At 45.1% G+C, this 22280-nt stretch overlaps 1 long non-coding RNA gene across 5 annotated transcripts in view; it reads left to right on the top strand.

Annotated features, from left to right (window-relative positions):
• Positions 1 to 210: 210 nt before the first annotated feature.
• The window catches only part of LOC123595071, a 46589-nt gene continuing 24519 nt past the window's right edge, over positions 211 to 22280 (top strand). For 4 of the 5 annotated variants that reach the window (XR_006711014.1, XR_006711015.1, XR_006711017.1 and 1 more), the window contains exons 1-3: positions 211 to 227; positions 11278 to 11493; positions 20052 to 20205. This is a non-coding gene — a long non-coding RNA (uncharacterized LOC123595071). Of the gene's footprint in view, positions 228 to 11277; positions 11494 to 20051; positions 20227 to 22280 lie in introns of all 5 variants that reach the window. The other variant, XR_006711016.1, reaches the window with a different exon arrangement.

Genomic DNA, 22280 nt, shown 5'->3' with positions numbered 1-22280 from the left:
TGGAATGCAACCACTATGGAGGTCTCTCAAGAAATGAAAAATAGAAATACCATATGATTCAACAACCACACTTCTGGGTATATAGCCAAAGGAAATGAAACCACTATCTCAAAAAGATATCTGCCCTCCCATGTTCATTGCAGTATTATTCACAATAGCCAAAGCATGGAAACAACCTGTCTCCAGCAGATGAATGGGTAAAGAAAATGTGGTGTGTGTGTGTGTGTGTGTGTGTGTGTGTGTGTGTGTTATATGTATATATGTTATGCATAAACATATATACACATATACGTATGTATACAAGTATACACAAATGTTATATATTTACATATGTGTATATATATGCATATATCACATACATACACACACAAAGGAATATTATTCAGCCTTTAAAAAGAAGGAAATGTTGCCATTTGTAACAGCATGGGTGAACTTGAAGGGCATTATGCATGATATCACTTATATGTGGAATCTAAAAAAAAAATTGACCTTATAGAAACAGTAGAATGGTGGTTTCCAGGGACTAAGGAATGGGGAAAAAAGGAAGAGGCTGGTAAAAGGGTACAAACTTTCAGTTATAAGATGAATAAGGTCTGAGGATGTAATGTGTTACATGGTGACTACTATACTTGATAATACAGCATTATATAATTGAAATGTGCTAAGAGAGTGAAACTTAAATGTTCTCACCAGGGGCGCCTGGGTGGCGCAGTCGGTTAAGCGACCGACTTCAGCCAGGTCACGATCTCGCGGTCCGTGAGTTCGAGCCCCACGTCGGGCTCTGGGCTGATGGCTCGGAGCCTGGAGCCTGTTTCCGATTCTGTGTCTCCCTCTCTCTCTGCCCCTCCCCCGTTCATGCTCTGTCTCTCTCTGTCCCAAAAATAAATAAACGTTGAAAAAAAAAATTTAAAAAAAAAAAATGTTCTCACCAAAAAACCCAAAAAAACAAAAACAAAAACACCAAACAGGTTAGTAAGTGAGGCAATGAAAATGGTGGTGGGAATACTTTCACAATGCAAACATATCAAATCATGATGTTGTACATTTTATTTTTTCCTGCTATTTTTATTTTTTAAATTATTACTTATTTTTAATTCAAGTATAATGAACATACAGTGTTATATTAGTTTCAAGTGTACAATGTAATGATTCAACAATTCTATACATTACTCAGTGCTCATCACAATAAGTGCGCTCTTAATCCCTTTCGCCTATTTCACCCATCCCCCCGCCCATCTCCCCACAATTTCATTTGTCAGTAATACCTCAATAAAGTGGAAGAATTTTTTCTGTTGCCCCTTTTTATTTCTTCCTCGACACAATATTGAGAAGTGTTATTTTGCTTCAAAATATTTGTGTATTTTCCAAATACCTTTTAAAAATTTATCTCCAATTTAATTCCATTGCATTGAGAGAGAATACTTTGTATGATTTCAATATTTTAAGTTTACAGAGATTTGTTTTATGGTCCACCATATGGTTGTATTAGTTTCTTAAGGCTGCCATAACAAATTACCACAAACTTGATACCTTTAAACAATAGAAATTTATTCTCTCACATTCTGGAGAGCAGAAGTCTGAAATCAAGATGTAGGCAGGGTTGGTTCCTTGTAGAGACTCTGAGGGATAATCTGTTCCATGCCTCTTTTCACCAGCTTCTGGTGGCTTCCAGCAATCCTTGACATTCCTTGGCTTATAGATGCATCACTCCAGTCTCTGCCTCTGTCTTCACATTGCCTTCCTCTCTGAGTCTCAAATCTCCCTTTGCCTTTCTTTTATAAGGACACCTGTCATTGGATTTAGGGCCCAACCTAACTGCCCTGGCTAGAGCCTCTAGTCAGTTTAGCTTGTTGCTCTCATGGAGCTACCAGCCTCCTCTTAATCGCTTACCAGCAGGATCTCCATAGTCTCAGAGTATACTTGAGTTTGAACTTCTCCAAATCCTGTTTCAAATAAAGTTACTTCCTTTGAGGATAACTTGGAGTTCTCCCATAGGAACTGCCTCTCTCCCTGGACAAAATCTCTGAGCCACTGCTCCAGGCACTGGGTAAGGGTTGTAAATTCTGCCTTTCCCAACTGAAACTTCTTCTCATGTGTGGGCTGGGGCAAAGGCTATAGAGGCTTTAGTATTTGGGACCTGTTGTGCCTGAGATAAGTTTTCCACTCTATGAGTGGGGGCTAGATGGAGGACGGGAACATCAGAACTTTCAGATGCTTTCACCAGGAATTTGGCCTCTGCAACTTGGAGAGGGAGTGGATGAGAAACCCTGGCGTCCTGCCCCTTCCAGTGAGATCCTGTATCCCTTGATTGGGAGCTGAATGGAGAGGGATCTCCGATTTTTTTTGGCCACATACTCCCAAAGTGGACCCTCCCTATAGCTGAGTTGGGGTGGAGGATGGAGTGGGTCATGGCTCAAGTGCCACAGACTCTCACTGTGAGATTTAATAGATTTTCTTGAATAAACGTTTCCTTATTTGTTGTATTGTTTTAGGACAATTTCTGGAGACTTTAAATGTTTTGGTTGTAAAACAATAATTTTTACTAGTTTCTTTGCTGGTGAACAGGTCCACAGAGTTCTTTGTGTTGCCATTCCGGAAGTGGAATCCCCTGAGTGGCCCACCCTTTTTCCTTTAACCTATTTGTATCATTACGTTCAAATTCAAATTGGGTTTCTTTCAGGCAGTATATAATTGGGTCTTGCGCTTTTATTTAACTCTACAATCATTGTCTTTTAATGGAGTCATTTAGACCCTTTATATTTAATATGATTATTGATATGTCTATGTTTACATATTCCATATTATTATTTGTTTTCTATTTGGCCCATCTGTTCTCCATCCCCAGTATCCTCTTTTTATGCTTTGTTTTATATTAGTGTAGTAGGTTTTTTAAAATGTAAATGTTAATTGTTAACATACAGTACAATATTGGTTTCAGGATTAATTGGTTTCAGGAATTAATTCAGTAATTCATCACTTATATACAACAGCCAGCACTCATCACAAGTGCCCTCCTTAATACCCATCACCCAACTAGCCCATATCCCACCAACCTCCCCCAATCAACCATCAGTTTGTTCTCTTGTTAAGGGTCTCTTGTGGTTTGTTTCCCTCTCTTTTTTCTCCTTCTCCCATATGTTCATCTGTTTGCTCTTAAAATTCCACGTGAGTGAAATCATATTGTATTTGTCTTTCTTGACTTATTTCACTTATCAAAATACACTCTAGCTCCATCCATGTTGTTGCAAATGGCAAGATTTCATTCTTTTTGGTGGCTGAGTAATATTCCATTGTCTATATATGCCATTTTTTCTTTATCCATTCATCAGTCGATGGCCATTTGGGCTCTCTCCATAGTTTGGTTATTGTTGATTCCACTTCATTTTTAACAAAGCTTTTTTTCCCCCCTAATGTGTGCATTTTGAAAGTTTTTAAAAATTATTTTAAAATATTTATTTATTTATTTATTTATTTATTTATTTATTTATTTTGAGAGAGAGAGAATGGGGGAGGGACAGAGGGAGAGGGAGAGACAGAATCCAAATCAGGCTTTACACTGTCAGCACAGAGCCTGATGGGGGGCTCTATCTCATGAACCATGAGGTCATGACCTGAGCCGAAGTCAAAATCAGATACTTAACCGACTGAGCCAACCAGGTGCCCCTGAAGGTTAAAAAAAAATCTCATTATGTCTTCAAGTTTACTAATCTTTCTTCTGACATCTGCTTTTAATCTTATGAGATGTAATTTTCATCTCAGACCATGTACTTTTGATCTCTAGCAGTTCCATTTGAGTCTTTTAAAAATAACTCTATGTCTCCTATTAACATGCTCACTCTTTCTTCTATCTTCTTCAACCCATGGAATACATTTATAATAGCTGTTTTAATGTCTACATCTGTTAACTTTATCACCTGTGTTATTTCTGAATCTCTTTCTATTGATTGATTTTTATCCTCATTATTGGTTGCATTTTCTACTTCTGTGCATGCCTAATAGTTTTTTTAAAAAAAAATTTAATGTTTATTTATTTTTTGAGAGATTGAGAGAGAGAGAGAGAGACAGAGACAGAGACAGACACAGAGTTTGAGCCGGGGACGGGCAGAGAGAGAGGGAGACACAGGATCTCAAGCAGGCTCCAGGCTCTGAGCTGTCAGCACAGAGCCCAACACGAGGCTCAAACTCACGGACAGTGATACCATGACCTGAGCTGAAGTAGAAGGCTTAACCGACTGAGCTGCCCAGGCGCCCCCCCCCCAAATAGTTTTTTATTGGATGCCAGACATTGTGAATTTTACCTGTGGGGTTCTGGTTTTTATAATAACAGTAATAATTCCTTTAAGTGATTTTTTTTTTAATTTTTTTTTCAACGTTTATTTATTTTTGGGACAGAGAGAGACAGAGCATGAACGGGGGAGGGGCAGAGAGAGAGGCAGACACAGAATCGGAAACAGGCTCCAGGCTCTGAGCCATCAGCCCAGAGCCCGACGCGGGGCTCGAACTCCCGGACCGCGAGATCGTGACCTGGCTGAAGTCGGACGCTCAACCGACTGCGCCACCCAGGCGCCCCTCCTTTAAGTGATTTTGAGCTTTGTGCTGGGATGCAGATAAGTTACCTGGAAACCGTTTTATCCTTTTAAGGCTTGCTTTTAAGCATTATTATATGTGACCAGAACAGCCTTTAGTCCATGGTAAATTTTCCCAACTACTGAGGTAATAACTAGCTGTGAGATCTACCCAACCCCCTGCATATTTTGAGGTTTTCTCATCTCTGGCAGGTGAGAAGATGAACTATTTCCGTCCCTCTGTGAACTTTGGGGTTGCTCCACACATTCTTTTTTGGTGGTACTTTTCCCTTGCTTGGGCAATTTCCTCACACATATGCACTGATCAGAATTCAGCTGGAGACTCTAGGGGAGCCCTATGCAGATCTCCAGAGCGTTCTCTCTCTCTCTCTCTCTCTCTCTCTCTCTCTCTCTCTCTCCTCTCTGCAGTTCTCTCACCCTCCATGCAGCTCTCTTTTCTCTGGTCCTCTAATCTCGGAATTTTCCTTGTCTTGGCCTCCCTGAATTCTCAACTGCTTCCTCAACTCTGGGGAGACCATGGGCCTCTGTTTTGGGTTCCTCTCCCTGCACTGATGCCTGAAAACCCTCTCCAGGCAGTAAGATGGGGGAAATTATACTACTCACCTCATTTCCCCCCTTCTGTCAGGTATCAGTGACCTGAACTGCCTGTTGTACCAGATCCAAGAATTGTCTGTTCCAGTTTTTTTAGTTATTTTAAGTGGGAGGATAAATCCAGGCCTGTTTCTCCATCATGGCCAGATCCAAATCCTAAGTCAGTCTTTTAAAAAAAAAAAAATTACTTATTTATTCTTGAGACAGAGGTGGGGGGGGGGGCAGAGAGAGAGGGAGACAGAGAATGCCAAGCAGGCTTTGTGCTATAAGCGCAGAGCCCAACGTGGGGCTCAAATGCACAAACGCTGAGATCATGACCTGAGCCAAAATTAAGAGTCAGACGCCTAACTGACTGAGCCACCCAGGTGCCCCCAAATCCTAAGTCAGTCTTGAACTAATCCTTGAATGCTGTGTTAATAGGATCGGCTCTCTTTCTCATATGACATGTGTGTGTCCTGTGATGAAGAGGTTCAAGGAAGCTCCCAGAGTTCTGTCAGTGTAAGGGTGTAACAGTTGTTGCTATCCTAACAATTACCACTATTTATGATAATGAGGATGTTACAGAATTGTGTGTAAAGCATGAGGCATGTGGGCACCATTAAAGAACATCTGCTACTAGAGGCAGAAAGGAATACTGTTTTAGGTCAATACACCTAGAGTCACAAGGTGCAGGCTTTGCTGTGGACTAGCAAGGGGATCTAACCCGTTGGTACTTAAGTTTCCTCATCAACTGGTCTACTAACAGAATCGGGGTGAATGTGGGCTACTGCACCCACTCAAAGGGGAGAGTGCCAGGAAGGAGGCTGTGAATGTTCAGCTGGGTCCAGAGGCAGAGAGTCCATAGAACACGGGGCCTCAGCATGTCCCACTCAGCAGTGCAGGGAGAGGTGCATGTTGCTTGCATCATCCCTGGACATATCCTGCAAGTGGCTAAGAAGTCCCTGGAAAACAAGCCCACGGGACATGTATAGGGAGGAGTGACTCACTGAGATTGAGAGTACTCTGGATATCTAGTCTTTCCACTTCATGTTGTGGGGACCATATTTGTTTCAGGGTCTTTGCTCAGCTTTGGCTACTTTTATAATGCCAGCAGCTACTGCTGTCACTGACACTGCTGTGGAATAAGGCACAGCCAGGGGTTATGGGCAGGAGCTCTGGGGCCAGACATACCTGGGAGTGGGTGCTGGTATCTCCCCTCCTGGCTCTGGTGAGCTTCAGTAAGATAGTTAGCTGATACATAGTATAAGTTACTCATCTGTAAAACAGTGATTAATAATAATAACCACCTCCCAAAGATGTTATGGCTATTAACGGAGTTAACTGATGGTTAAAACAGGGCATCTGTGGAAACAATACTGACAAAAACAATAATGATCCTGGTTAATGTTTATCACAAATTTATTCTGCATCAGGCGCTATGAAAACTCCTGCTAGGGTCATCTCATTTGCTTTTCACTACAACCTATGAGGATTGACACTATTTCACGGTGGAGAAGACTGAGGCACAGAGACAGTAAGGGAAAATCCCCAGTCACACAGCTGATATGAAGAGAACAAGCTGAGATTGGCACTCAGGAAAACACCAGAACCCAAATTCCTGACCACTGCTGGGGATGGGGTATGGCATGGAGTGGTCCATTCCAGAGGGGCCTCGGCTGGGGCTGAAAACTCAGAGAAGGAATCAGAGAGGGCTGCTGTGGGCAGTGAATACTGGGAACACACACGAAGAGGGCAAAGGGGCCAGAAGGAAGGCAAGTGATGATGCCCTCCAGATGGTGGGAATCAAAAACTCCTAAGAAGTGCTCCAGTGGCTGTCCTTATGGGCTTTGGCCTCTGCTTGGGCTGTCCAGCAGCCTTGGGGCACAGCTGGCCAGAGGCCAAATCCCATGAGGACAGCCACTGGAGCACTCCTGCGATCATGCTCCCCCAGTCCCCCCGAGGGTCCCTTCTCTGTGCTCACAGACCCAGACCTGCACAGTGTCATCCCACCTCCTGATGGGACACTCATCCCAGCTCCTCTTCTCAGAAAACCTTCCCTTTACCTCCAGCCCTGGGGGACTGCCCTGGATCCCCAGTCCAGGGCTGGAGTTTCACCTGAATCTTGGAGAATTTTCTGTTCCTCCCTAACAGGGACATTATTACAGACCCCTACATGGTGGCAGGAAGACCTCTGTCCTGCACAATGTTGTGCGTTTGCAGGGAGCAGGAAAGGCTCTGGGTGGGTCCTCTGAGGTAGAACTGGGGTGCTGGTTGACAGGACAAAAACAGGAGGGACAGGGTGTAACTGAGGCCCAAGACTAGGGCTGGAGGAGGGGGCTAAAGAGGCTCCTGGGGGAGAAGGGGACACCTGGTGGCTGGCAAGGGGAGCAGAGAGATTTCAGTAGAGGGAAGGGGTGAAGCAGCTGCCACCAGGAGAGGGGGTTTAGGGAAAGGACAGGGATGATCAGAGGGATTTAAGGGGGTTGCCAGAGGCAGTGATACAGTATCCCTCTCTCCGGGATACAGTATCCCACAGTGGGCGCGGAGAGATGGCAGAGATGACAGGATCCACGACCTCCATTTGTGGATCTGGGATTCACCTTAACACCCCGTGGGGCAGGATGCAGAAGTCGCTATGATCAGAGGTGACCAGGGTGGGTCAGACGATGGTCATTCCCAGGATCCAGACGTGAGATGTCTCTCAGAATCCTTCAGTCTAAGAGACCTCCGCATCCTTGGGGTGAACCTGCCTTCCTGATGACGTGGTGGTGACTGCAGACAGCGAGGGCTGCAAGAGCCCAGGCCTCTCCCCCATAGGGTGGACTGAACAGAGACTCACTGTCACGGCCCACACAGCAGCCCTGAGCTGAAGATTTGTGGCTCTGTGTCACAGGGTGCAGCCTGTAGTCTCTGTGAGTGGGTGTGTGAGGCCTCTGAGCTGAAAGGGAGCTATTACCTCAACTAGGAATCCTCTCAGCTGGCTGGAGTCTAGTTGTCACATGTGACATCTTTGAGCTGTTTGTGGTTGGGGTCTAGGATGAGAGGCCTCTGAATGATTTGTGAGCCTCTATCCCAGGGTATGAGGTCTCTGAACTATTTGGGGGAGTCTTTGTCCAGAGGGGTGGGTCTCTGAAATGTTCATGTATCTGCATCTGAGAATGATTTTGAGAGGAAGGCAGGATGCACCTTACTCTCACAGGGCTTAGCACTAGGCCTGAGATTTCACATTTGCTGTGCTTTCCCCCATGCCTGCCCTGCTAGGGATGAGGGCTTAGGGCCCCCATCCTCAGGGAGGGCCTTTCCTCAGCCATACACAGCCCCTAGGAGCCCATGGTAACAATACAGATCAAAGGAATATCTGTTTAGCATTACTCCCATCCTTGCTAGGGGCCAACCACTGTGACAAACCTATGGACATGTACTAACTCAGCTGATCTGCCCAATCCTCAAGGAGAAGGTCGCTATTTGCAGGTGAGGAGCCTGAGGCCCAGCAAGGGAGGCCAATCTAACCTCCTGAGGAGGGAGGAACTGGATGTAACTTAAGCTTTTTGAAGGAGGCAGGGAGACGTCAGCACAGCAAGGCCAGGCAGGAGGTGACCAGGAAGGGGGAAAGCTGAGGTTAGTGCATGGCCACAAGGACCCTGTAACTGACTCACTTTCAGGATGTCTGTCCCTCTCTGGCGCTCGCTCACATGCCCCGTTCCCGGGCACAATACTTGATGCACAAACGTAGAGGTGGTGGTAGAAGGTAGACAGGTGAGGGAAGCACCTCAAATGCACCAATTTTCACAAAGCCTCCAGCAAACCTAGAGATTCCGGCCTCCACTTCCCTCCTTGCAGCATTTTTGGGCACTGAGATCGGAAGGAGGGCAGTCAAGGTCATGAGGGGGTGTGGGCAACCCTGTGTACAGCATAAGCCTCCCCATACCTGAAATGTGTCCTTGTCCTTATAGGCAGAGGGTCCTGATGTATGTCAAAGCAGTGGGACTGAGACCAAGACCACAGGCTGCTGAGGTATTTCCTACATACCCCTGGGGAGGGGCGTCTTTTCCTCTGGAGAGACAGGCACATCATCCAGTAGCAGAGCTGGGAGCCCATAGGTGGGTACTAATTCAGTGGGGACAGTGGTGCTGCCAGATGGTCTCTCTGTCTCAGTCTCTCTAATGCTATCTTCCTTTCTGTCTTCTCTGTGCCTGAAACTTTGTCTCTGTTGCCCACCCACGTGGGTGGGACCTCACTCACCCAAGAGGACCCTTGCTTGGCCTCTCCTGAGGCTATCATCCTTTGACATGGATACTCATGGGGAACTGTTAGGGGGTTGCTCACGAGTCTATGGAACTGTCCAAGAAGGCATGTTCAGCTGCAGATGGGTAGAAAAAAGGTTCTCCCTTAGGGCAAGCAAGGAGCTGATCCCCATGTATTGGGTGGCCTGGGCCTCTGGCCTCTGAAAGGGGGCTTCTGAAATAGGGGCTTCTCTGCTAAAAAACCAACCGACCGACCGACCAACCAACCAACCGACCAACAAAAAGCCTCCATGGCTCAAACACGATAGTCAAACTCCTCACCATGGCCCTGAAGGTGCTTCACTATCTGGCCCCCATTACCTCTCTCACCTTGTCTCCTACCTCTCTCCCTCAACCATACTTAGCCAGCCACAGTGGCCTCCTCACTGTACCTCATACACCCTGCACTGAGTTCCACTCCTGTGTTTTTCTACTGGCTCCTACCTCTGTCTGGGATTGTTTTCTAGCAGATATTCATCTCCAGGTGTCTGCTCAAGGATCACATTCTTTGAAAGACCTTCCTTGACCTGATTCTAAAAATTGTCCCCCTCTATTTCATTATTCCGATTTAATTTTAATCGCAATTGCCAAATTACTTGACAAATTACTTACATTTTTGTGCTGTATGATCCCAATAGAATGTAAGCTCCATGAGAGCAAGGGGTTCTTTTTGTTGTTGTTTCCAGGCGGTCGTATTCCTAACACCCATAATAGTGCCTGACACATAATTTGGAGGGAATTAATGAATGAATGAGAGAATGAATAAGTAAGTACAAGGCTGTGGTGAGACGCATAGCTACACAGGCCAAAGGATTCTCCTAGGGAACATGTTCACGGGTGACAGGATGCTGACAAAGTCCGCAGTCTTTATATCACTTTCTCAGTGTCCTTGGGGCCCCTGGAAGATGGCCCTTTCCCTAACAGAAACAAATGACTTATTACTGACAGTCAATCACAAAGGCCTGACACACAGCAGACCTCTAACACCATCCCCGTGCTCTACCCCTCCTGCCCCTGTTCCCCCACTAGACCTAGTTTGCATTGCCCACGGAGGCACAAGCCTGAGCACAACGCCTACCACATAAAAAAAAAAAAAAAAAAATCACTTTTAACGCTCCCTATTACACTGGCGGCCACCGGAGAGAGGTAAATTTCAGCTCAGGAAGACTTTCTCCCGAGTCCACCACTGCAGCAAGCTGGGGTTTACACCCTGGCTTTGCCCTCCCTCCCTTTGGGACCAGCCTGGAATGGTCCGTGGGCATCTGCATCGACCAGCCATTCCAGGTACGCGCCACTAAGGGGCGCGCGAGCTGGAAAGGTAAGCGTCACTGGACACACCTCTCAGGGCCACAGAGGCAGGACCGTCCACTCCGGGAGGTACCACTAGAGAGGGGACTCCGATTTTGGAATAATCCATTGTGTATGTGACAGTACTGAGGGTCTGCTTATACAGCGTGTGGCATCAGCCACAGGTCGCAGCGGAGGCGCTAATGGCGCCGCCAGGTCCTTCCCCACTCGCTCCACTCCATTCTTCCTGCCCATGTGAGCCTATGTGAACACCGGGTCTCAGGCCGCTTTATTCAGTTGCACTTCGCCGACTCCACCCCTCCGTTTCTGCATGGTTACGTCCAGCTGGGCAGCAACGAGGTGAGAGGGGGCGAGGTCAGAGGCTTTCTGGGTGATGATTGGTCCGGGAGAGAGTGTGCCAGAGTAAGCCCTTCCGGGGCGCAAAATGGCTCCGGAAAAACTCCCTACTCCCCGCCCCTGTCTTCGTCTACCCCGTTCCCATTGGCTATCTAGCGGGGTCAGGCACAACGAGGACAGGAGCTCTGGGCGAGGGGTGTGTGTGGGTGTGGGTGTGGGTGTGGGTATGTTTGTTTGTGTGTGTGGCTTTTCAGAGGGCACAGTTTTTCTCCGAGTTGAACTACTCACCGACTGACTGCCCCGAGGGGCTGAAGATGCTGCCCCAGTCGGTGGCGAGGTTCGGCGCAACAGCTCGCTTGTAGCCAGAGTCTGGCACTGGACGCGCGCCGTGACTGTGCAACTGTCTTCACGTGAGCTCTTTCAGTCCTGTTCAGCCCTAACTCGGTCACAAGCCTATTCGGGCGCATTTGGCACGGCGCCATCAATCAATTAAGTCCAGGGCGAGGTCTGTGCGCTTGTTTGGCGTCCCTGCCTGGGAAGTAGAGTGTGTCAAGCAGTTTGGGGATGTGTGTGGCTAGAGAGGACATCACAGGCACAGTTTGAGTATATTTGATCTTTCTGAGCCTTTTAGGAGATTGGGAGTGAATGGGATATTTTATCTGAGTGGATTTTGTACGGCACGGGATAAGGACTTTAGGCCGTGCTTGTCTGTATATCTGGGGGTGCATTTTCTGAGCTTTTTGCGCATTTATGTCCGTGGGGTTGAGATCTGTGTGGGCGTCTGCACCCCAGGTGTGAGGTCTCTGAGCTGTTTGTGATTCTGTTTCAAGTTGTGATATCTCTGAGCTGCGTGGGGTGGGGGGTATTATCTTAAGGTGTAAAGGATCTGTGCTGTTTGGGAGTCCAAGGTGTGGGTTCTCTGAAATGTCTGGGGACTTTAAAGATAAAGGTTATGTGATGTTTCTGAGTTATTTGAGCTTCTGTCTTTCCCTTTTTATTTTGAGGTCCTTGTAATAGCTTGGGAGGTGTCTGCAGGGTTTGGGAGTCTTCTCTAGGATGTGAGGTCTCTGAGCAGATTTAATTTGTTTCCTGGAGTGAACACGTTGATCTGTTGCGGGGGGGGGGGGGGCAGGAGTTGTTTCAGTGTGTATGGTCTCTGTTGTTTTTTTTTTTTTTTTTTTGTATTCTGTGACTCAAGTTGCAAGCTCTTTGTGCAGAGATTTTTGGAATCTTTTTTAGGGTGTGTTCAGGGATCTGTTTTTGGTGTCCCTGGGTATCTGAGCTGTTTGGGGTCTGTGTCTGAGAAGTAAAATCTTTTATCTTTGTGGTTGTGAGGTCTCTTTCCAGGAACTGAGGGGTTTGGAAGCTGGCAGATATGATTCCAAAGCCCGGACCCCCAAATCCTGGTTGTGTGTCATCGGGAAAGTCACTTGTTTCCTGAGGATTAAATATGTGTCAGCATCAATAAAATGGGGCCAGTGCGTGTCTTGGAGGGTACCTGTGCAACTTAGAAGTGTGTGTAAAGGTCCTGACTCCCAGCCATCCTTCCACAAGAATTTTCTGATCACCGGCTGTGTGCCTGAGTACTTTCCTTGGAAGTTGGAAGTACAACACAGGATAAAACTGACAAAGTGTCTTATTCCCTAGAGTTAGCCAGTAAATGTATTGACTGTCAGAGGATGTCAAGTGCTACATAGAAAGAGAAGGCGGGTTGGAGGAAGGAGTATGTGGGGATCATGTTGGTATTTATGACTCCCTCAGAAGGTAATGACTGAGCAGATTCCTGAGGAAGTGAAGGAGCAGGCCGTGGAACTACCTGCAGTTGTTAGAACATTACAGGCAGAAGGTACAGCAGGTGCAACAGTACTGAGGGGAAATCCACTGAGTGTGTTCCTGGATATCAAGGAGTCCTGTAATGCTGGCAAAAGCCCTCAAAACTGGTTTGACACATAGAGCGCAGTGAAAGGTATCTGGTGTTGCTGTCTCTGTTTTTCCCACAACCTGTGAGGGAGGTGGTCTTCATCCCCATTTTATAAAGGACCCGAGACTCCAAGAAGTGCCCAGAATCTTCTCTCCTGTTTACACCTGAAATTGCTAAGAGGAGTGAAACCTTGTGCTCCATCATGAAAGACTTGAGACATGAGAGGCTTGAGTGTCAGAGCTGCAGGGCCCACACCATCCAGTTTGGATGTCAGCCAGCCAGCAGATATAAGCGATAATATGGGAATCATGCCCCTCATTACATTTCTACATTTGATGGAGGTCCGGACTGAGAAAGAAATGGGGCAGAGAAGAGAGGCAGGAAGGGGAAGCTGGAGAGCAATGAGAAAAAAAACAAAAAAAAAAAACAAAAAAAAAAACCAACACACTGGCTTCATGATGTTGCCTGGATTTGCCCCAATTCCCTTTAATTAATTGATTGTATTGAGATATATTCACCTCTCCCCCTCCCTTTTCTTTCCCTTCCCTTTCCTTCCCTTCCCTTCCCTCCTGTTGTGCCTGAGCAGTTCAGCCCTGAAGCCATTAGGTGCTACAGAGCAAGGCAAGTGTGTGCATGTAGGGGCATCCCACACTTGGAGTCAGAGCCCAGGCACAGTGAGAAGGGCATCCATACATAGGGGCAGACTGCATTGGGGACAGAGCCCAAGGTAGTAAGGAGGATGTCCCTGGGGGTTGGATGGGGAGAAGGCTAACTGGCTCAAGGGTTCAAACTTCAGTGGAGTGTGGAGGTCAAGGTCAGGGATTGGTTCAGCAGAGCGTGTGAGGGTGGGCCTCTGTGTGCAACTGGGATGCCTTATATACTTTAGGATTCGTCAACTCACTAAATGTGGAAGACCCGACTCTCACTTTTGGAAGAGGAAATTTCAAATACAGAAAGGAAGAAAACAAATTCTGAGGTGTTCTATTGGGATTGGAGGTCTCCATGTGAACTCATGCTTTATGATATGTATGTGTGCATATGTGCGTATGTTGATAGATACAGATGTACATATGTATGCGTGTGTGTTTGAATGTGTACATACATGTATTCCAAACTTTCTGGAAACAGCAACATCCCAATAGTAATAAGTACACCTAGCCCCGACGTCCTGGCTTCTAAATATTATTCTGCATTCAGTGATGGGTTCCCAGGCTGGGAGAGCGAAAGGACAAATGAGCCTGGCTCAACTTGTGGTACCAATCATAAGGGACAGTTCAAGGAAACTTGTGGTACCAACAATAAGGGACAGTTCAAAGACTGATTTGGTGATGTCAGAAGGACACAGAAAATAGCCTGAAGGGGCTCCCACTGGACATTCTGGGGATGATTTTATTTTTTCAGCTTTAATGAGATACTATTGATATATAACATAAGTAAGCTTAAGGTATACACGGTGATGATATATATATATATATATATATATATAAAAATTGTGTGTGTGTGTGTGTGTGTGAGATCCCCATAACTTACTCTTCTTATGGCTGGAAATTTGTACCCAAAACCACCGTTTTCCCCAACCCCTGGCAAACACCATTCTAATCTCTATTTCTATGAGTTTGGCTTTTTAAATTTCCACATATGTGAGAACATACAGTATTTGTCTTTCTCTGTCTTCTTTCAGTGTAAAGCATTCAGGGTCCATCCATTTAGTTGCAAAAGCCAGGATTTTCTTTTTATGGCCAATTAATATTCCATTGTGTATTTATAGCACATTTTCTTGATCCATTCATCCCTCCATGGACACTTACATTGTTTCCATATCTTGGCTGTTGCTGCACAGTCAATCATAAAATCGGTGTTACTCCTCCAATTTTGTTTTTCATTTTCAAAATTATTTGACTATTCTAGTTCCTTTACCTTTCCACATAAACTTCATAATCAGTCTATATGTCCAAAAAGTCCTACTGGGATTTTTTTATTGGAATTGTATTAAAATGTTGCATTCCTTTGAGGCCTATTGACGCCTACATTATTTTGATTTGATCAACCCAAGAACACAGTATGTGTCTCCATTCATTTAGGTCTTATATTTCTTTCCTCAGCTTTTTGTGGTTTTGAGCATATACATCCTGTGTATGTTTCGATAGACTGGAACGGGGGAAGCGATTGTAAATGGTACCTGCGGGTGGTTTCCGTATTTTGTCTTGTTATGTAATTGTTCATTGCTAGCATGCAGAAAGTTGCTTGATTTTTTTGTGTTCAGCTTCTATGCTGTGACAACACTGAATTCACGTATTGGTTCTAGGAGGTTTTTTTCTGTAATTTCATGGGATTTTCTACATACATAATCATGTCATTGTGAATTGGAAGTTTTATTTCCTCCTTCCTGACCTTTCTTTTTTCTTTCCTTACTGAAGTGACTAGGACTTCTAGCAAAATACTGAATAACAGAGGGGAGAGTGGGTATCGTAGCCTCATTCCTGGTCTTAGGGAGAAAGCATGTAGTCTTTCCTCATTAAGCAGGATGGAGGGTGTAGGTATTTTTGTAAGATGCTCTGTATCGTGGAGTTGTTTCTAGAGAAAGTATTGTAAGTCCTGGAGGGTGAACGGGGCAATAGCTGAAATGTCAGCAATGTTCTGGTCTCAAGGCTGTCGAACGTGGTAGCATTATGAGCTACAGAGCCCCACGATCCCCCAGAGGACAGTTAAGATACAAAACCTGCTGTAATTCCCTGACACTCCTTAAAACTTCACGTACTCCTGCATGCCTTCACGTAGCCACCAAATGTATGTCTGGTTAATGTCTAAAGGTCCATTGTGCTCTCTATCCATGCTTTGATATTCTTTGATCCTCTATCTAATGAAATATGAAATAAGGGCTATATGCAGTCTGCTGCTCTCTCACAGAGGCAGCCCTGCATACCCGCTCGGTCTGGTGTCTGAGAACTTCTTCAGTGCGTGGCCACACTATATCCAGGTTAGGAAAGTTCCCTTCTGGTTATAGTTTGCTGAATGTTTTTATCATGAATGGCTGTTGAATTTGGTCAGATGCTTTCTCTGCATCAATTGATATGATCATGTGGGTCTTTTTTTTTTTGATACACTAATGTGATTTCTTAACTGATTTTTGAATTCTACACCAGCTTTGTATTTCCAGGGTAAACCCAACTTGCTCATGTTGTATTATTCTTTTTATATATTATTGAATGATTTGCTAGTAGTGTCTTTGTCTGATTTTGGTATCAGGGTAATGCCAGTCTGATGAAATGATTCAAGAAGTGGTCCCTCTCTTCTATTTCTTTGAAGAGGTTGTAGAATTGCTGTTATTTCTTATTATATTTCTACTACTTTTGTAGAATTTTTTAAAATTTAAATTCAAGTTAGTGTATAGTGTAGTAATGGTTTCAGGAGTAGAATTTAGTGATTCATCACTTACATATAACACCCAGTGCTCATCCCAACAAGTGTCCTCCTTAATGCCCATGATGCATTTAAGCTCATTCCCCCCCCCCCACACACACACACACAAAACACCTCTCCAGCAACCTTCCGTTTGTTCTCTGTATTTAAGAATCTCTTATGGTTTGCCTCCCTCTCTGTTTTTATCTTATTTTTGCTTCCCTTCCTCTGTGTTCATCTGTTATGTTTTTTAAATTTGACATGGGGTGAAATCGTATGGTATTTGTCTTTCTCTGACTGACTTATTTTGCTTAGCATAATACGATCTACTTCCATCCACATTGTTGCAAATGGCAAGATTTCATTCTTTTTAATCCCCGAGTAGTATTCCATTGTATATGTATGTACCACTTCTTCTTTATCCATTCATCAGTCAATGGACATATGGGCTTTTCCCATAATTTGGCTGTTGTTGATAGCACACTGTTACTTGTTCTTAAGTGTGTGGTACAGTTTTCCAGAGAAACCGTCTGGGCCTGGAGATTTCTTTCCTGAAAGTTTTTAACAATGATATTTTAGAAATATATGTATGTTTTTCAGATTACCTGGGTGGTGGTTTTTTGTTTTTTTGGTTTTGTTTGGTTTTGTTTTGTTTGGGTTGAGCTTTAATAGTTTGTGTCTTTCAAGCAATTGTTCTGTTCCATTTCAATTACCAAATGTAAGTGCATAGATTATTTGTTAGAATCCATTCAAATTCTCTGGATTCTGTAACCTATTTCATTCTGGATATTGGTAAGTTGTGTCTTTATTTTACTTATCTTTCTTTTTGTGTCAGTCTGGATAGAAATTTATGAATTTTATTGACCTTTTCGAAGAACCAGCTTTTGGTTTCATTGACTATCTCTATTCTTTTCCTGATATTTGCTCTAAATCCTGTTTTTCTTATTTGCTTGCTTTATTTTTATGTCCTGTTTCTAGTTTCTTAAGGTGGAAGCTTTCATTATTAACGTGGGTCCTTTCTTCTTTCTAATACAAACATTTGATGCGGTACATTTAACACTAAGTACTGCTGTAGCTGCATCCTGCAAATTTGGATGTGTTGTATTTTCATTTGCATTCAGTTCATCTGATAAAGGGTTAGTATCCAAAATATTTTCTAATTTCCCTTGAGCCTTGCCATTTGCACCATGGGATTATTTAGGCATGTATCGTGTAATTTCCTTGTGTTTGGAGGTTTTCCTCTTCACATTTTCTTACATATTGGGGTTTTTTTTTTTCTTTTGCTCAGGCAACATTCTCTGTATGATTTCAACTATTTTATAACTTCTAATATGTGTTTCGTGACCCAGGATGCAGTCCACCTTGGTGAAACTTCCATATGTGAAGGGTTCTATACTTGTCAGTTACATCCAGGTAGTTCACAGTGTTCAGTTCATCCGCATATTGCTAATTTTCCTTCTATTCCTTCTGCATATGACTGAGAGAGTGTTGACTTCTGTAACTGTTACTTGTAGATTTGTTCATTTATCCTTCAGTTCTGTCTGACTTGGTTATATATTTCGAAGCTTTGTTATTGGGTGTTGTGCAGAGAAGAGTTAACATAGTAGGCCTGAAACTACTGTGCTTACAAACATCAGCATGTTGGCCCTTATCTTGCATCCGGGAACTTGAATTTCAGAAGGTTTCCCACCATTCCCTACCTGAGCAGGGTGCTTTATTCTTCCTAAACTGTCCAAACAATATGTTTCATGTTAAACATCTATGAAACATCTCAACACATAGACATCTATGAAAATACCTTTCCTTCTGGGAATCTGAAATCTTGGTGTGTGCTGGGCAGACAGTGCCTACGTGACCAGCCTCCATCCCAAACCTCTGATGCTGTGTTACTCACGAGGTACCCTTGGTAGACAGCATTTCACATGAGTTATCATGATTTGTTGCTGAAGGCACAAATTGTGTGACTCTCCTGGGAAAGGACTCTTGGAAGCTTGCACTGGTTTCCTCCAGATGTTACCCAGGGCACCATTTCCCCTGGGCAATTTTGCTTTCTATCCTTTTGCTGTAATAAATCTTAGCCCTGAGGATGACCTTCACGTCCTCCTGGGGATGCAGCAGAAGCAAGGGTGGTCTTGGGACCTCCGAAACCATGGTGGCAGCCATGGGACTCACTAGCAGGAAAACCCTGACTCACTAAAATATGGTGGAAGACTTTGCGTAAAGAAAGGATGGCACGGTAGAGATGATAAGCTGCTTGTGCCTCAGTGACTATGGATGTGCCCACGATATGAAAGAGCAGCTGAGCTGTTCTGAAAGGTAAATGTTACACACGGAATGCAAAAATAAAAGGTCCAAGTCCAAGAGCGTTGGCTCACTGCATGCCTTGGCTGCTTTAGCCATGCTGGATGCTATGAGGTGAACAAGTGTAGCCAACTTATGACTTGGGTCTTTATTCTCTGGAGGCCAGGGAAAAGGATCCAGACCTTCCCAAAGGTGAACAAAAATGTTGAAAGTTTAACTTGCTGTCTCCTGCACGTGGGAGAAGACAAATTTAATTGGTTGCCTGGGTTAGAAAAAGCTTTACATAAACTAGAGGCAAAGACGGAGGGGAAGGCATTCCAGCCTTTTCTTCAGCTGGCTTACTGCTGCTGTGGCTGCGCCTCCCAGCATTCCAACCAGGATGTCCCCTGTATGGTCACCCGGTAAGTGTCCACTTACTGCTAGGAGTTTCAGTAAACTTGCAGTGAGAGCGAAAAGGGAGGATTTAAAAGTGGCTTTGTACGTTGTGGCTGTTGGTGCCTGGATGTCTGAGAAAGCTGATGTAAGATGTTAGGCAGGGCCACTGTTCAAAGCAGCTGCCCCCAGCAAGGGTATGACCTGTTCTAGCCTGGCTGCTGGATAAAGGAGAGAGACAAAAGGGACAGGAGGTGATGTAAACCCGTTTTGAAAATTTTGAAAATTCAGAATTTCATCCTGAACAATTCCTAATGATCATGAGTCTTTCTCGTTATGTAATAGAGTTTTCTATGAAAATATTTTGGTCCCTTTTGCTAACAGGCCCTCCTTACAAAAGGTTTGGAGGAGAGCAGGGGATAAATAAAGACACGGAAAGGTTCAGTTTCAGAATTGTACGCACTGATTTTGTAACAGTGGAGAAAACAAACCTGGCACCTGGGGAGAAGCAGAGGGAAGAGGCGAGGACATTAATGGCCTGTGTCTGTCCAGACTATTCTTGGAAATTTTCTATTTTTTGTTAAGGAAACACTCTCAGCGCAGCCTTTGCAAGCCTTTGTGAGCACTGCGAATGCAAATTGACTCCTGAGCCTCGAGCCATACCTGCCAGAGCTCTGACTGTGGGACAGCAGGGGTGGCCCCAGCTCCTGGGCGTTGCACGCATGGCACCTCCACGTGACCTCCACCCTCAGAGAGAGGATGAACTGGTGTCATGGACAGACACAACTTTGGGAAATAACTGCCTCCAGGCATCCCTCTAAAACCAAGGGCTCAAATGAATATTCCAAGTGGACAGGGAGTCCTAGAGGGGAAGGCCCGTGGCGGGAGACCACATTGAGGCCCCGGTGAGCCGTGTTGCCGGATTCGGTGTATGTCCAGCTCTGGGCTCCCTAATGATTGTAAACTCTGTTTCAGGAGAATCACGTGTGCCCGCTAGGATTACCCTTCCTGTGTGTGTGCCCTGACCAGCCCGACACTGCCTCAGCCTGGAAGACGTTCAGGTCAGGTTCTGCTTCTCGACCGGTGTGTGCTGTGCCTGAATTTGTGCGTCAGGCCAGCTAAAAAGAAGGTTCGTACAAAAAACTAAGCAGTAAGTTACCTGTTTTTCTACATTAGACCTTTGTGGTTAGTGCAAATTGTTTTAACTGGTTAAATCTAGGACCCCTGAGGGATGTGATGGAGATCAGTCCTGCAGGCTGGTCTTACCCTACCGCATTGGTCCTAAGACTGAGACCTGTGGCACGTCCCTCCTGCCCTCTGCAGACCGGCATCTGTGTGGTTCATCATCATGACACTAGGTCCATTCATTCCCATTTGACTTCAATTCCACAAGTGTGGACTGGCCTTCTGCCGAGTGTCAGGTCCTCTGGCCTGAAGACACCAAGAGGTGTGTTTCCAACCTTCCACGAGGCAGACACGAGGGAGACAGATATGGAAACAAAGTGGCAATGTTCAGTGACCGCTGGCAGATCACATTGTGAACATCTCCCACTTAATTCCTCCGGTCCTTTCACAGCATAACCTGGAGAAGACCCATCCGGTCAGTACACTTGGGTTCCCCTCATTCTATTTCCTGCACGCACAGCCACAGATATCAAGTGATACTGGCATGTTGTATGAGATGCAAAGCCATGAACAGAATTGCTTTCATTGATGTATTTTCCAAAACAGTCAAGGATTATTGGTACCTTCCCAGGTAAAACAACATGCAAGTATCCCTCAATTTACAGGGAAGTTAACATTTATGGAAAATCCACCTTATGTAAGTCTCTGTCAAAAAGATTTGCCTCCCTGAAACTTTCCCTTTTTAAATACTGATACTTCCCTTTAATCATTTCAACAATCACAGTCTCCCTCTGAAATTTTCAAAATGTGCCATTGTGGTTATAACCCACATAATATGCTGGTCCTTGCCTGGATTTGGTGCGAGGAAATACCATGGCAGCATGGTACTCCCAGGAAGTACTCCCTGGGAAGGATTCCGGGCACCCTCATCCTCTGCCTGCTTTCTGTGATAAGAACGTGTTTCAGGGACAGCTGAGATGTGAGGTAAAGCTTCATTTCAGAGGTCACCACTGCCGTGGAATGTCCACGCCCGGATGGTTTTGTGCTCGTCTTGGCTCTTAGCTCCTGGGACTGGGGTTCTCCTCCTCATTGATGACAAGCCTTTCTAGGTATGGACACCAGAGTAAGGGGCTGGGCAAGGGCTTTAAGCTTCTGTCCTGTTCGGGACAGCAGATGATATCACAGGACAGCTGAAAGGACAAGAGGGAGATGATCTCCTAAGGTCAAAGGCAGGTTTTTGATAGGTGAAGGGAAGACATGTGCCCAAGTTCTGGTTGCGCCAGGCTGACGTGGAGTGGAGTGTGGGTGTAAGAATGAACCAAAGGCTGCGAGGACATGGGGAGAATAGATTGCATAACCTCACATCATATGGTTTACGTGGTCCTCAAAAAAAGCCCGTGCCATCATGAGAACTTAATGTCATCTTCTGTCACCAACCCTACCCACTGGCCACGAAGAGAATGGATTTGAGATAGACCGAAGCTTTCATGGAGAACGTCCAGTGGGGTCGTGATGTCCTGTCAGAAAATCTGCCCTGCCCTTGGTTTGAGTCTCAGGCTGTGCTCATTATGTTCTGCTTTCTGTGTGCTTTCAGATTGGTCTCTCATGTGTGTGTTTGTCTGGAAAGAGTCAGTACATTGAAGTCAGGCTTGCTACCACAGGGATTTAATAAAGTTCTTGAGAGTTTCCTAGGCAGAGTTAAAAATCACAGATTCTAGGGTGCGTGGGTGGCTCAGTTGGTTAAGTATCCGACTCTTGATTTCGGCTCAGGACATGATCTCACAGTTCATGAGAATGAGCTCCGCATTGGGCTCCATGCTAACAGTCCAGAGCCTACTTGGGATTCTCTCTCTTCCTCTGTCTCTGCTGCTACCCGATTCACGTGCATGTTCGCTCTCGCGCACGCGCTCTCTCTCTCTCGATAAATAAACATTTTTTTAAAAATCACAGATTCTTAACGTTGTGACCACGCTAAATGAGATTCACTGGGTATGGATCATAGCATGTGCATTTTTAAAAACTTCTTGGGTTCTGACTTAGGAGGACTCCTTGTCTGGGAACTACTGGAGCAGGGCAGTC

This window comes from Leopardus geoffroyi, chromosome X, assembly GCF_018350155.1.
Source record: "Leopardus geoffroyi isolate Oge1 chromosome X, O.geoffroyi_Oge1_pat1.0, whole genome shotgun sequence".
NCBI lineage: Eukaryota > Metazoa > Chordata > Mammalia > Carnivora > Felidae > Leopardus > Leopardus geoffroyi.
The sequence above is the reverse complement of the archived record's forward strand: the minus strand, read 5'-3'. Positions and strand labels throughout refer to the sequence as shown.